Source organism: Lygodium microphyllum, chromosome 22 (genome assembly GCF_053477565.2).
Source record: "Lygodium microphyllum isolate KBCC chromosome 22, Lygodium_microphyllum_v1.1.10, whole genome shotgun sequence".
NCBI classification, from domain to species: Eukaryota; Viridiplantae; Streptophyta; class Polypodiopsida; order Schizaeales; family Lygodiaceae; genus Lygodium; species Lygodium microphyllum.
In genome coordinates this window covers 71,875,991-71,889,456 of record NC_141156.1, presented here as the reverse complement: position 1 = coordinate 71,889,456, position 13,466 = coordinate 71,875,991, and positions in this window count along the sequence as shown.

Genomic DNA, 13,466 nt, shown 5'->3' with positions numbered 1-13,466 from the left:
GCTGATACAGCTGGACACATCTAATGTCGGTCATACATACTGATAGGAGAGTAATGGGAGCTTGATATTCTAACACCTCATACTGATGGGGCAAGACTGAAAGAGTGAACAAATGGCTTGAGACATATTTGAGGTACTTTTGCCATTATGTACAACATAGTTGGGATACGTGGCTCCACTTGGTTGAGTTTGCATATAATAACTCCACCCAGTCTAGCATTGGATTTTCCCCTTTTGAGGCCTTATATGGGTGTAGGGTTCACCTTCCTATAGTCTTATTTAATGATAAGATAAACCCTTAGAGTCAGGTTGAGTTGGATCGCATGCAAGCCCTACTTTAGTAATGTAAAGTGAATCTTCAAAAGGCACAACCGCACATGAAACTCTATGCTTATGAGAAAGGAAGGAATTTGGAATTTCAAGAAGGGAAATTGGTCCTCTTTACAATGCCTTAGTCCCACAACTCCACTCTCAAAGAGGGCAATAGTAACAAGCTGGCCCACTGCTTCTATGGCCCCTACTAGATCCTAAAGAGAGTTGGTGACTTGGCCTACCGATTAGAACTTCCCCATACCACCAAAATCCACAATGTGTTTCATGTTAGCCAGCTAAAACCCTTTATGGGCACCTTAATGGACTATGTGGAAGAGCTTCCCCCCATAGATGAAAAAGGCATCACTCAGTATATCCTTGAGGCAATCATTGGGCAACGAGATAAGCACTTAAGGTCTTGATCCATTAAGGAATACATCATCAAATGGCAAGGCCTACCCTTGGAAGAAGCCTCTTGGTGCCTGGAAACCATTGTCAATGAACTTTCCCACCTCCAAGAGGCCCAACGGGCTGAAGACTAGCTAGTTATGCCCCATTTAACCACCCTCTACCTACAAATTACACACTATTTTAGAATAATTTTGTACCTACCAAAATCTTAGGCATGTGCATCGTGCATAGTCTAAAAGTACTCATCATAAGCCCTATTGGACATGTGGCATGCCCCATTTGGAGCAGCCTATTGAAAATTATGACAAGTTTACCTCAGTAGGATGGTCATGGATAGCATGCTATCCCTAGTCTTTACCCACCCATTTTTCATTGTAAAATGGCTCAGAGTAGTACTTTGAACCCTCCCTAAACCCACCCATCACTCCCCTCTAGTTCTCTTTGTTTTTTAGGGAAAAAAACCTTCAAGGTGGGGATGGATTGTAACAAGTGGGATACAAACCAACTAGGGGTTAAACACCCAGCCACAATGACTGGGGTATATAAGGTGTAAGAGTCCCAGATTAGGACAATCGATTATTATCAAGAACCACCACAATAGAAAAGAGGCATAGATGCGCATGTTAGACGCGCAAAGTTGGGCGCGTCTATCATTGCGTCTATATGCATGTAAAAGAGCATGTAAATAGACGTGAATTTTGCATCTATATATCCACACAGATAGACACGAATATAGACGTGTTTGCAGAGACATAATTATTTAACCACCTGAAATTGGACTTAGTATAATTAAAAAACCAGAGTTAATAATTATTTTTTCATTGCTCTCTAATGAATGGGAGTTCCTCCAGTTGATAAGCCTGATATAAGTAATTAGCGGCAAGCGACACAAACCTTATTATACAATTAGTAGCAAGAATTGCATGTATCTCTCGTAATTTCTCTACTTGAAGATGATAAAAAATACTTACTTTTAATTATGGAAAATTCAATTTAGCTTTAAACTTGACTATTGATTCTTGAGTATGCGCATGTGCGTATGATATTTTCCATAGAATTAAGAATACACATTGAATCATTAAGCGAATTAAGTATGTTACAGTGAATGATCCATCTCATCTTCAATGAGATCAGCCCTTGCTAAACTATCTACTTCTAGGTCTATGGTACCAAGAGGTAACGAAACAAATAAGTCTGTCCCACTATCAGATGTGTTGCTATATTGCTCAATAACTTCATCATCATCAACCACATTATTGTCCTCTTCTGTGTTTTCTTGAACATCCTCGCGAGGTTTATCTTGTACTATATCACGCATATCATCCATTATGGTGTCATCATGTACATCATCCATTATGGTGTCATCATGCTATCTCTATGTCAGTAATATTACCATATATTGGTTTTGAACAATTAGATATAGGGATGACATACCAACATCGGTTATTGTTTACCATTGGATGATACACAACCTGTATTTGAAAAACAAAAGCAAGAAACTTAAATACTTATTATATTGTGTATATGTATCACATGTATACATATTAAAAAATTAGCTTTAACATATATACCTGCTCGCATTGTTGAGGTAGTACTAATGTGTCATTCTTGTTTTGGTAAAATTTTGTAGAGTCAATGATTACAAAACCACTTGGATGACGTCTGATTGTGTAATGCTCACCATTTGTTACCACTTCTTTAAACCACTTCACATCCAGTACATATATAAAGAATCGTCTGAAGTAAAGCTTCAGAGTATCTTGGATCAAGCCACAATAACCTTCCATGGTACCATTGGTATCCTCAAAGTGAGCAAGGACACCACAATCTTGGGTATTTCTCTTTTCATCTATACGTTTGAGTTCGAAGATGTTTACCCTCACACCAAATAGCATTGAATAATGTGCACTAGTAGTAAAAGATTAAGGTCAAACATGTCAATTTATTATATAAAATATAACTAGAAACAAATTAATTGATAGTATGTCTCACCTTTGATAAGCAACCTCATGCGTATTCCCACTCTTCTTGAGATACATTAATTTCCTCCTCTTTTTCCATTCTCTCAATTTCCTCATGTAACCAATCTATATCAATATGACATGGGAGCGCATTTAGATGATTTGAAAATGAGACATTATGTCCATATCTGGTGTGAAATGCTTGTCTTTCGCTTTTTCTTCTTGCCCTTGCTTCATTATATAGTGTCACCCATTTGCTCATGACATCACTATTGAGCACACAAAAACTATTTAACTTACGAAGTTCTTATTTTGTTAGCACTTTACTCATTCCTTTTCCTTGAGGTATTATAGAAGTCATCCTCAAGTCTTCATCGTCTTTCCATAGTCGTGGTTGAGAGGCGTCCACTTTAGCAAGATATTTAGAGATATAAACAAGGGATGATTGCACTAACCAACCATCAGCCATGCTTCCCTCAGGCTGTGCTTTCTACCTCACAAAATCTTTCAAGGTTTTCATGAAGCGCTCAAGAAAAAACATCCACCTTGCATGAACTACCCCACAAAGTGCAATCTCATCAATCAAATGTACGAGTAAATGTAATTGAGTAGTCAAAATGGAGCGATGAAAAATTTCCTCCACCAAACAAACCACCTCAACAAATAATACTCGAGCATCTTGCAATGTGTTTGGATTAATTTCCTTCGAGCTCACGTATATGTCAGGATGTATTTGACAATTGTTTATTTTTATGTAGAAATTCAAAGAGGTTCACTACATGATGTATGAAATATATAATGAAAAAATACAATGTATACACACCTCACAAGCTCTCCCATCTTGTAGATGATATCACATACATCGTTGGATACACAATGGGATTTGCTAGTAGGAAGTATGAACTGAATGTAAATAATATTCATAGATCAAATGATTAGTTGAGGAAAAAGTCATCATACCCCAAAGTTTACACATAGTTACTCCACTAATTACTATATTCATGGTTAGAGATACCCTTACTTGAATCATTTTGTGCCAATCGTGGGACTTCAAACTAGATAATTGCTCCACACCTCTTTTCTTTTTCTTTATGAAGGCTTCCTTGAGACATCTCATACATCATGTGGGTGTTCAAAAGCTACATATTTGTTCCTTCACTATTTTTTCCTTGTTCTTTGATAACATCCAAGGTGCATGGGGTAGCTCAATCTTTCCTCTCGGTCCAATGCGTGGCCAGGCTCATCTCATGCGACCAATGTTATGTAAATCCTCCTGTACATTGACTGAATCACGAGCCCCTATCAAGTGATCCCATAATGTAGATACAACATTTTTGAATATGTGCATGGGGTCCAACAGGTGATTAATCTTGAGTTCAGTCCAATACGAAAGACAAAAAAATATAGAGAACCTAATAAACAAACAATATATTATGTAATCAATTCATCATGCTAAATACTTTAAAGTCAATCGAGAGAAATATACTTCTTACCCGAGTGGAGGGTGGCTATCAGCATTAATCCATCTCTCCTTCCAAACTCGAATGGTTAGAGATTGTGAAGTCATTCCATTAGTAGGGAGAACATATTTGGGATGGTCAATAGGAAGAAATCGATGATGATTGTCATAGATAACCTTCTTTAAACATGCCGTCCTGGAGGAAACTAGAGAGGGACCGCAAATAGGACATGCATGATATCCTGATGTGGTTAAACTTGAACAAGCAAGTGAATTAATAACATGCAGTTGATTCAAGTCTTGAATTTCAAATATAGAGTTATATAAATGTACCTGAACACTCTCCATATCCTAGAAATTCATGCATGCTCCACAACAACATGGCCTTCAACGTGAAATCTCTAGAGGATACAGATGCACTTGTATCTTGCACATCAATACCTTTCCATAACATTTCTAACTCTTAAATCAAACACTCTAAGTAAATGTCCATGTTTTTTACCTTGTGCTTTCCAAGAATGAGAAGGGACAACATTACATGTCCCTTTTTAATTGCAATGGATGGAGGAATATTATAGTTTACCAATACCATTGGCCATACATTGTATGATGTGCTTTTGATGCCAAATGGATTGATTCCATCCATACCTAAACCAAATCTCAAATTTCTTGTCTCTTCTTTGAAAACGGGTCACAAATTGTCTATATGTTGCCATGCCGGTGTGTCTGCAGGGATCTTCCATTTTCCATCACTTGAACGATGACTAGCATGCCATGACATGAGCTTTCCAATAGACTTACACTTGAAGATAAGTTGAATACGTGGAACAATCGAAAAATGTCGCAAAACCTTACAAGGCACATCCATTGACTTCATCTCCACTTCGAATCTTGATTTTCCACAAACAGGACACTCTCGTGCGAACTCATGAATCCCACAAAATAAGACACAATCATTGACACATGCATGGATCTTGATATAATCGAGGCCTCCCAAAGATGTCAAGTAATGTCGTGCTTGCTTTCTCTTAGTTGGATTTGTTTCCTTTTAGAAGCATTTGTGATAATAAACTACATATATTTTTAAAAGTGAGTTAAAAAACCACCAACATATATTTGTGTCTAATTTCAAAATAGAACAATTAATATTATGATTCATAAGCCAAACTGAATTGATACCTACTTCAATAATGCATTCAAACTGACATTACTCCATTCATAAATTGTTTGCAAGTTAAGTATCTCAAGGGACGCATGAAGAACGGAGTACGTACAACCTTCATACAACGGAGTAGATGATGCTACGTATAGTGGGTCATCTGGCTTCGTAGAGTGACCTTCTCCCCAAACCGGTTGCAAAAATAGATCGTGTACCATGTTGTCCAAAATCTCATCTTCTACAACTTGATGGGGCATTTCATGAGGGCTACTATCATGGCCATCAATCTCCACTCTTCTTGAAGACTTTACCTCCTCGCGTCAACATTTGCAGCCTCTCAACGCCCGGGAGGAAGCATCTGAGGATGTGGCACCGCATCCTGCTCAACCACAAAAGGGAGTTACATGTACGTTGATATATATTGAGTAACATAGACTAGCAATCTTAGTGTTAAAAACAATGAGTACGGGTGATTTTTCTCGGTCCCATTCTCCATACATGCTGAGGTGTGATTTTGCAACTCAACATGCTTGAAAAATACACCCTCAACAACAATCACACACGCATTTAATTTCTCCTCATAGCCATGCATCTCAAATATGAAGACGTAACGTTTCATCCTCACTTGAGGATGTGCTCATTGACTCATCAGCACATGCACCGCACTAGGTGATGACGACAACATGATTAAACCTAATTCATGACAACATCAAATTTGTTATTCATATGTTTACATAAAAACTTCAAGGCGTATTAATTATTCTAAGATCTCAATTTTAAATACACAAAACTTATCATAAATACATAAAAACTTATGATAAGTACTTACTATCAAAACTTATCCTAAATACAAAAACTCATGATAAAAATGCAAGCGCGTTAAATGCGCGTCTATACGTGTATCTAACTACGCATCTAAATCTATGTCTATCTACGTGTCTAAATCCACGTCTATAAGCATGTTTACGTAAACGTAAACGCGCATATACACGCAAAAATAGATGAAAAAGTCAAAATTCAAAAGATACTTGAATCATTTTTTTTCAAACTGCGCCTTTCCTATGTTTTTTGCGCATTCTGAAGCTCGAGTTCAGCCAACATGCAGTCTACCTCCACTAGTCTCTTCATGACTCACCTCCTCATGACTCACCTCTTCTTTCACTTCAAAGAGACAAGAGGGGAAAGAAGAAAGCCAAGGAGAGGAAGAAAGAGATAACAAAAGAGAGGAGAACAAGAGGAACAAGAAGCAAAGAGAGGAGACAACAAGCAGCAAGCATCAAGGGAGAACAACTCACCAAGGAGAGGAAGAAGGGGAAGGAAGCAGTGCCACCACCCGTCCACACCAAAGACCCAAGGTGAGTCCTCTCTCTCTCTCTCTCTCTCTCTCTCTCTCTCTCTCTCTCTCTCTCTCTCTCTCTCTCTCTCTCTCTCTCTCTCTCTCTCTTTCTGTATTAGGATCTATGATTAAAGTTATTATATCACAAATAAATCATGGATGGCGGTTGTCGGATTGAGAGCAGCCGACTTAACGCATTTGACAGTGTGTATAGGTTTCAGTGCAGATGCAGACATAGACGCGCAGCTATGTTTGCTGTCATCACATCTGCAGTCGCATCTCCAAGCACGTATATTCTGCATCTCAGACGCGAGAATACACGCGCTCTGCCCAGAAGCTTTGACTTCAGAGATGCATCTGAGAGCGCGTCTATTCTGCATCTCAGACTCGAATATACACGCGCTCACTTAGAAGTTTTGACTTCTGGGACGCGTCTGAGAGCGCATCTATTCTGCATCTCAAACGCGAATATACATGCGCTCTAACCAAAAGGTTTGACTTCAGGGAAGCGTCTGAGAGCGCGTCTATTTTGATTCAAAGACACGATGATACACGCACCAGCTCTAATAAAAAAACAATTTTTTATTTTTAGAATTGTACGAATATGTTACACAATAGTACAGTTTACACAATATTGCAGTTTAGTAAATTTATCTTATTCATGATTTTTGTTTGCAAATGTCGCATCCTGGTTCATCTAGCAATGACCCAAATTTGGATCGCATGAATGATACATTGGGCTTGTTCGGTAGAGGAGTCAATGCTTTTTTTGGAGGTTTTCCTAGTAAGGAAGACTTCATGGGAGAGATGACTAGACACCTTGGCCGCTCTTCCACAGTAGACGAGGTGTTTAGCGTCATGTCTGGAATGCTCTGACGTCTTTGCCTGGCACTGCTTCCCAAACACCAAATGTCCAAACTCCAATTGCAAATACTCCACGTGCAGCGCCTGTACATGCATCGGCTGACTGAAGCACAAGCGTCAGCCTCTGACGCACGTGCATTTGCAGAAGCACGTGCATCCAGCGAGGCAGAGGGTAGTCGACAGAGAGAGAGGAGGGAGAGTCGAGGGGGAGGATGAGGCTTGTGTGGGGGTTGCCTAAGAGGTAGTGAGCGATCACCCTCACCAAAAGATCACGTAGAGGAGCCTGTACGCCAGTACTATAGAGTTACAGATATTGGTGGCATCTTCCATGATGATGAAGGAAGGGATGTAATGGCGTACATGAGGAGCATCATGCATGCGACATATAAAGATTGTTTCGTTTACTTCAAGAATCAGAAAAGCGGCTTGTGGCAGGAGGTGTTGAGGGAAGTCCATAGGAGGTACCCAAATCCTAAGGGTTAGCAATTCTCGGATGATTGGGGATGCACAAAAGTGAGGGATTTGCTTCACAACAAAAGATCCCACCTCATGACACGCGCCACGGAGTCACTGCGGAGATAGAAGGAGGGGCGTGGAGCCTATAACCAACCACCTATGTGCCACCGCATAGAGTGGAAGAAAGCAGCAGAGAAAGTGAAGAGTCGCCAACACGCAGAGGCGTGACGCATCCAAATGGAAACCATGGGATCGTTGCATTATGGATCGGGCGGCAGAGAGTCGTGGGAGGCAGAGTTTGTAAGTATATTTTGATTTCTAGTTTTTTAAAATTTATATTTCTTTCAATTCTTTATATAATTTATTCTAATACATTGTGTCTCATAATTGTTTGTATATATCATAATTGTTTTGCAGACTACTATCATTGGTAGGATACCTACTCCTAGAGAGGTAGGTTACCATCGAGGCCATAATCGCGCAGCCACATGGCTTCACTTCTATGAGGAGGGTCTCATCACTGAGGAGCAATACAACCGGGCCAGAGGAGGTATGTTTTTCTTACTTTTCTATTAAAAGTATAGCTAATTATAACTTTTTCTTTGCAATTGTACGTAAGCAACCTTGATCTTTTGTGTGTGTAGGCGAACCCCGATGTGGAGCATAGCGAGGAGAGGGATAGTGACATTAGTAGCCATGGTGGTGCTAGCAAAGATGTTTCTTCTTTAGATTCGTAGAGGAGCATCATACCTCCTCTATGGCCTTGTTTCATTGTATATCTATTATCCATCTTTGAGCCTGTTGCTTGCGGCCACACTTTAGATCACAAGCACTTAAACTCCCCATGTAAATACGTTTTATATATAATGAATACATGGATTTTTGTTTTCAATTCTCGTGCCTTCAGATCCATTGTGTTTTTTCCAAATGCACAATTTGATGTATGGGAGGGGGGAAAAAAACCAGAGAGCATGTGGTTGCAACCACATGCTCTCTGGTTTTTTTTTTCCAATTCTGTGCTTTGTGTCTATTTGCACGTCTAAATTGTTGAAAACGCGCATCTATACTCACATCTAAAATGCAGAATACACGTGCCCATACACGCGCTATATAATTCAAATTAATAAAAAGAAATTAAATATCTTTTTTTTAAATGAGATTTTTGGTTTTGCGTTCGCATCTACTGGCGCATGTAAAAGCGTGTCTATGTGCCCGTCTAATTTTCCATGTAGATGCGCTTGTAGACGCACAAAAAAAATTAAATAAATAACAATTTTGGTTTTCATATGCACTTGTATTCATGCGTGTATATGCGCATCTAAAGCGCGTCTATTGGTGCGTGTGGATTTCCTCATACATGCGACTATAGACGCGAAATGGTAAACGCACAAATAGACGAGCTTATAGACGCACCCATAAGATTTTCTCTCAATTCAAAAATTGCGTCTAAAAGTGCATCTAAGAGGCCTTTTTGTTGTAGTGAACATACTCTTCACCTTCGTCTTTAGCTTCCATGGCTTCCTCCTTCCTTCTCCCCTATTTTCTGTCTTTCTCTCTCCTCTTCTAGTCTTTTGTCCTCTTCTTCTTGCTCTCCTTCTCTCTCTTAAGCTCTTCTCCTCTCTCCTCTCAGCTTCATTCATTACAAGTAGCCTCAAACCAAAAATGTTAGAGTATATTCTTTTCAACCATCAATGCCAATGTAAATTTGGAAATATGTTTGTTTTTCCTTTCTACAACCCCTTTTTTTGTGGGGTATACATGCATGTAAACTATCACTTTATCCAATGAGAGCTCAAAAAGTCACTAAATTCATTAGAGAGGTATTCTCCCCCTCCATTTGACCTAAAGCACTTAACTTTCAAGCTTGTTTCTATTTCAATAAAATAGCATTTCAAATTTTCAAGCACTCAAATACTTTACTCTTTTTCTTCATGAAATATACCTAGAGTTTCTTAGAGCAATCATCAATGAATATAAGGAAATACTTACTACCACCAATATATACATTCTAGGTAGGCTCCCAAACATTTATATGCACAACTCCAAGTATATTTATGCTTACATCTTTTTCATGCAAAAATGGTTACCTTGACTCTTTTCCAAAATGACATGCTTTAAAACTTTATGTAATTCTATAACTTTGAATGTAAGAACATCTTAAAAAACCCATTGGATTGTATTAATTTCAATCTTTGTAGATTTGTATGTCTAATGTGTTTATGCCACATTTCAATACCTGCAACCACGCCTTTGCATTTTGCATACATGGCAATATTTATAGTAGGAGTTTAAGCATCTAAAGTAAACATGCGACCAACTTTGCTTCCTTTTGCAACCAACTTGTGCTAATTTTTCAACAAAATAATCATTTTCATTAAATCTAACTTGCATTCCTTGCTCTGCATTTGACCAACAAATACTAAATTCTTTGTGATGGATGGCACATGTAAATAGTTTGACAAACACTTTGTCTAATCATCATGGAAGGATAAAGTGACTTTTCTAATATGTGAAACTAGATGACATGAACTATCACTCATCTCTACATAACTTAGATTTTGTAAATCATATATCTCTCCAAACCATTCATCATAGCTCGTCATATGATTAGATGCATGGAAATCAATATACTATACAAAATCACACACCCCTTTCCTATAATAATACTCATAATATGCTACATAATAAATAAATGCTAATTTTTGTTATCATTCTAACTTGGAGACTATGCATAATTTTCTTGTTTCAATTTACTATAGTGAATGTCATCCTTCTTATCAAAATTGTAGGGAACAGAATGATGTGTTCTTCCACAATGATGGTAGATAATACCAGAGTTATTGGAACATCTATTCTTCCATCCACCTCTTCCTCTAGAGCTTCCTCTTTCTCTAGAATTACCATGATCTTTTGAAATTTGTATATTACCAAACTATTGATTTAACCTATTTTGTTGGTTACCACCAACATGACCTATCCCATGACCTCTTTATACCATATCCCCTTTCTAAACTTGAGTAAAATACTTGGACCTTTTTATCACTTCTTTCATATAATTCACCTTGCATATTGATCTCTTCAATGATGATGAGAGATAGCAACTCATCAAATTTGGAATAGCTTTCATACATACTCAAAAGTAACAAAGGACTTCTAGATACTCTCATTAGTAAGGCCACCCGAAGTAGATGAAATCAAATCATCGTCATCAATTAATTCATGATAGTTGCTAATGTATCTGCAATGCTTCTCACCTTCAAAGCATACTCATTTACAGAAATTTTCCCTTCAAGATATTAAACTCTTCCTTGAGTTGAATCTTCCATACCTTTGTATTTGGTGAGAACATATTCTTGAAGGTTGTCCAAGTTATATGCAAAGTTTTTGCATTTCTTATATGCCCCAATATAATGTTATCAATGATTATAAAATAATTAATACATTATATTTTGGTCTTTTGCATTCCATTCTTTCTATGCCCTTAATTATTTTGTAGTCGTAGGATTACTTAGTTCTTATTTCTTTTCTTTACTTGACTCATACAGGCATTTTCCAATAAGAAAGTTTGTCACACATATTTTCAATGATGGATAGTTGTATAATGTCTAGCTTCTCAACAAGGATTGGATTTTCATTGTTCTCAACCATTATAATGGAGTTAAGTTGTAAAAAGAAAAATGAATGCATTAGCCAATATTTGGCCTTAGGTCTAGGGTTAGATATAAAAGACTACGTTGTAACTTGCCAAACATTTTTTTCCAATCGTAAACATTTCTTATTGGAGGTTTCTACCTCCCGCCATCCATTGAGGATGCATACTCTTTGGTCACCATGGCATTGGGGTGGATTCCATGCCTCTCCATAGCATGAGGGGGATATCATGCTACAATTTCCCATGAATGTTTCTCAGTCTTTGTAATTCAAGTGGTAACATGATTCATAGCTACCTTAGCCATGGGTTTCTTGGTATTTTAGTATATTTCTTTTATTTTTAGTATTTTTAACTTATTGTGAAAATTTTCTTCTTTACAATGATATCAAAACCTTGAATTTGATTCTTGGCAAGGACGTTTTCAAAGTTAGATCTAGTTACTAACACCATTCTAAGTAACTAGGGTTCAAGATTTGGTTAAAAGACTTGGTACAATTCAAATTGTGACTAGTTGAGGTTTCCTATAGTTAGCCTTGACCAATTTTAAAGCTCTTGGAGAAGATTTGAAGTGAAAATGGCATGTTCTTGGACATTTTGGAAACTTGTGGTCAAGAAGAGGCCCATTTTGGAGGTTCTTGGTTTAAGTGAGATTAATGAAGATTAGGACAAAGCTTAAACAGGGACTAATTTTGTTAAACAAAGGTTTCTCTTCTTTCTCTTAGCTTGTTCTCAAGCTTCCATGGATCAATCTTGATCATATCTTCTTCCCCTAGCTTCTAGCATCAAAGAAGCATCCCTAGCTTAACACTTGACCTCTATAAGCTCAACAAGTACCATATTTGATGGAATCCTTGCTATCTAGATAGTCAATATATCAATGCAAATTGCGCTATATTTTCAAGCTTGAAGGTGATCATGACTCTTGCAAGTCATCTCTCCCAAGGTAGTGCTTATCACAACCTCTTCCTGGATGAAGTTATTAGCCTCTAATGGTATCAAAGAGGAGTGCAAAGAATAAACTAAGCTTCATTTTCATTATTCAAACTATGTATTCAAGCTGAATAGGTTGGGATAGCAAGCCATTTATCCATAAAATCTTTCATCAAGTTGGAACAAGCCTCTATTCCAATTATTTACTCTCTTCCTTAAAGCATTAGCCATTATTTCACTTTGGTTGAACCTTCTTGAAGCTTTATGGAAACCCTAGCTATGGTAGATTCATGACAGAATGTATATTCTAACCATTTCTTTAAGATTTGAGAGGGCTTATGTGCTCCTTGGCCTCAAGAAGTTGAAGACAAGCATCTACATTCATCATTGAGTTGACATTTGAGCTTCTTGGCAAGATTTGAAGCAATTTCTTCATTCTAATTTGGAAAACATTAGGGAAGCCATGAATTTCTTCAATTTTTTGCTTGAATGAGGCTCCAACCACATGGTTTATTGTTTGTTTAACTCAAAGAAGGTAGGAGTTAAGCCACATTACCAAGATTTGGCCAACATCGAGGCATATCATCTATATTGAAGGCATATTCACTCTCTTGGACACTTGAATGTATAGTATCTTCATCAATTCTTGATCTCCATCAAGAAATAGTGCTTCTTCATTACTCAAAGGCTCTTCTCCTATGGTGATTGAAGTATTTTACTTAAGTATGGATTTCCAATAATCCATTGGAGCACTCTTCATTAATACAAGATGAAGACATATTTGTGCAAGCATCATGGGACAAAATATGACACTCAATCTTGACCAGTTTGGGGATGGATTATGTGGAGGATTGATTGATTGAGGGCCATTTAATATTCTTCATCAACAAATAAGAGGTATTTCTACTATTTATTGTTTTTAATCT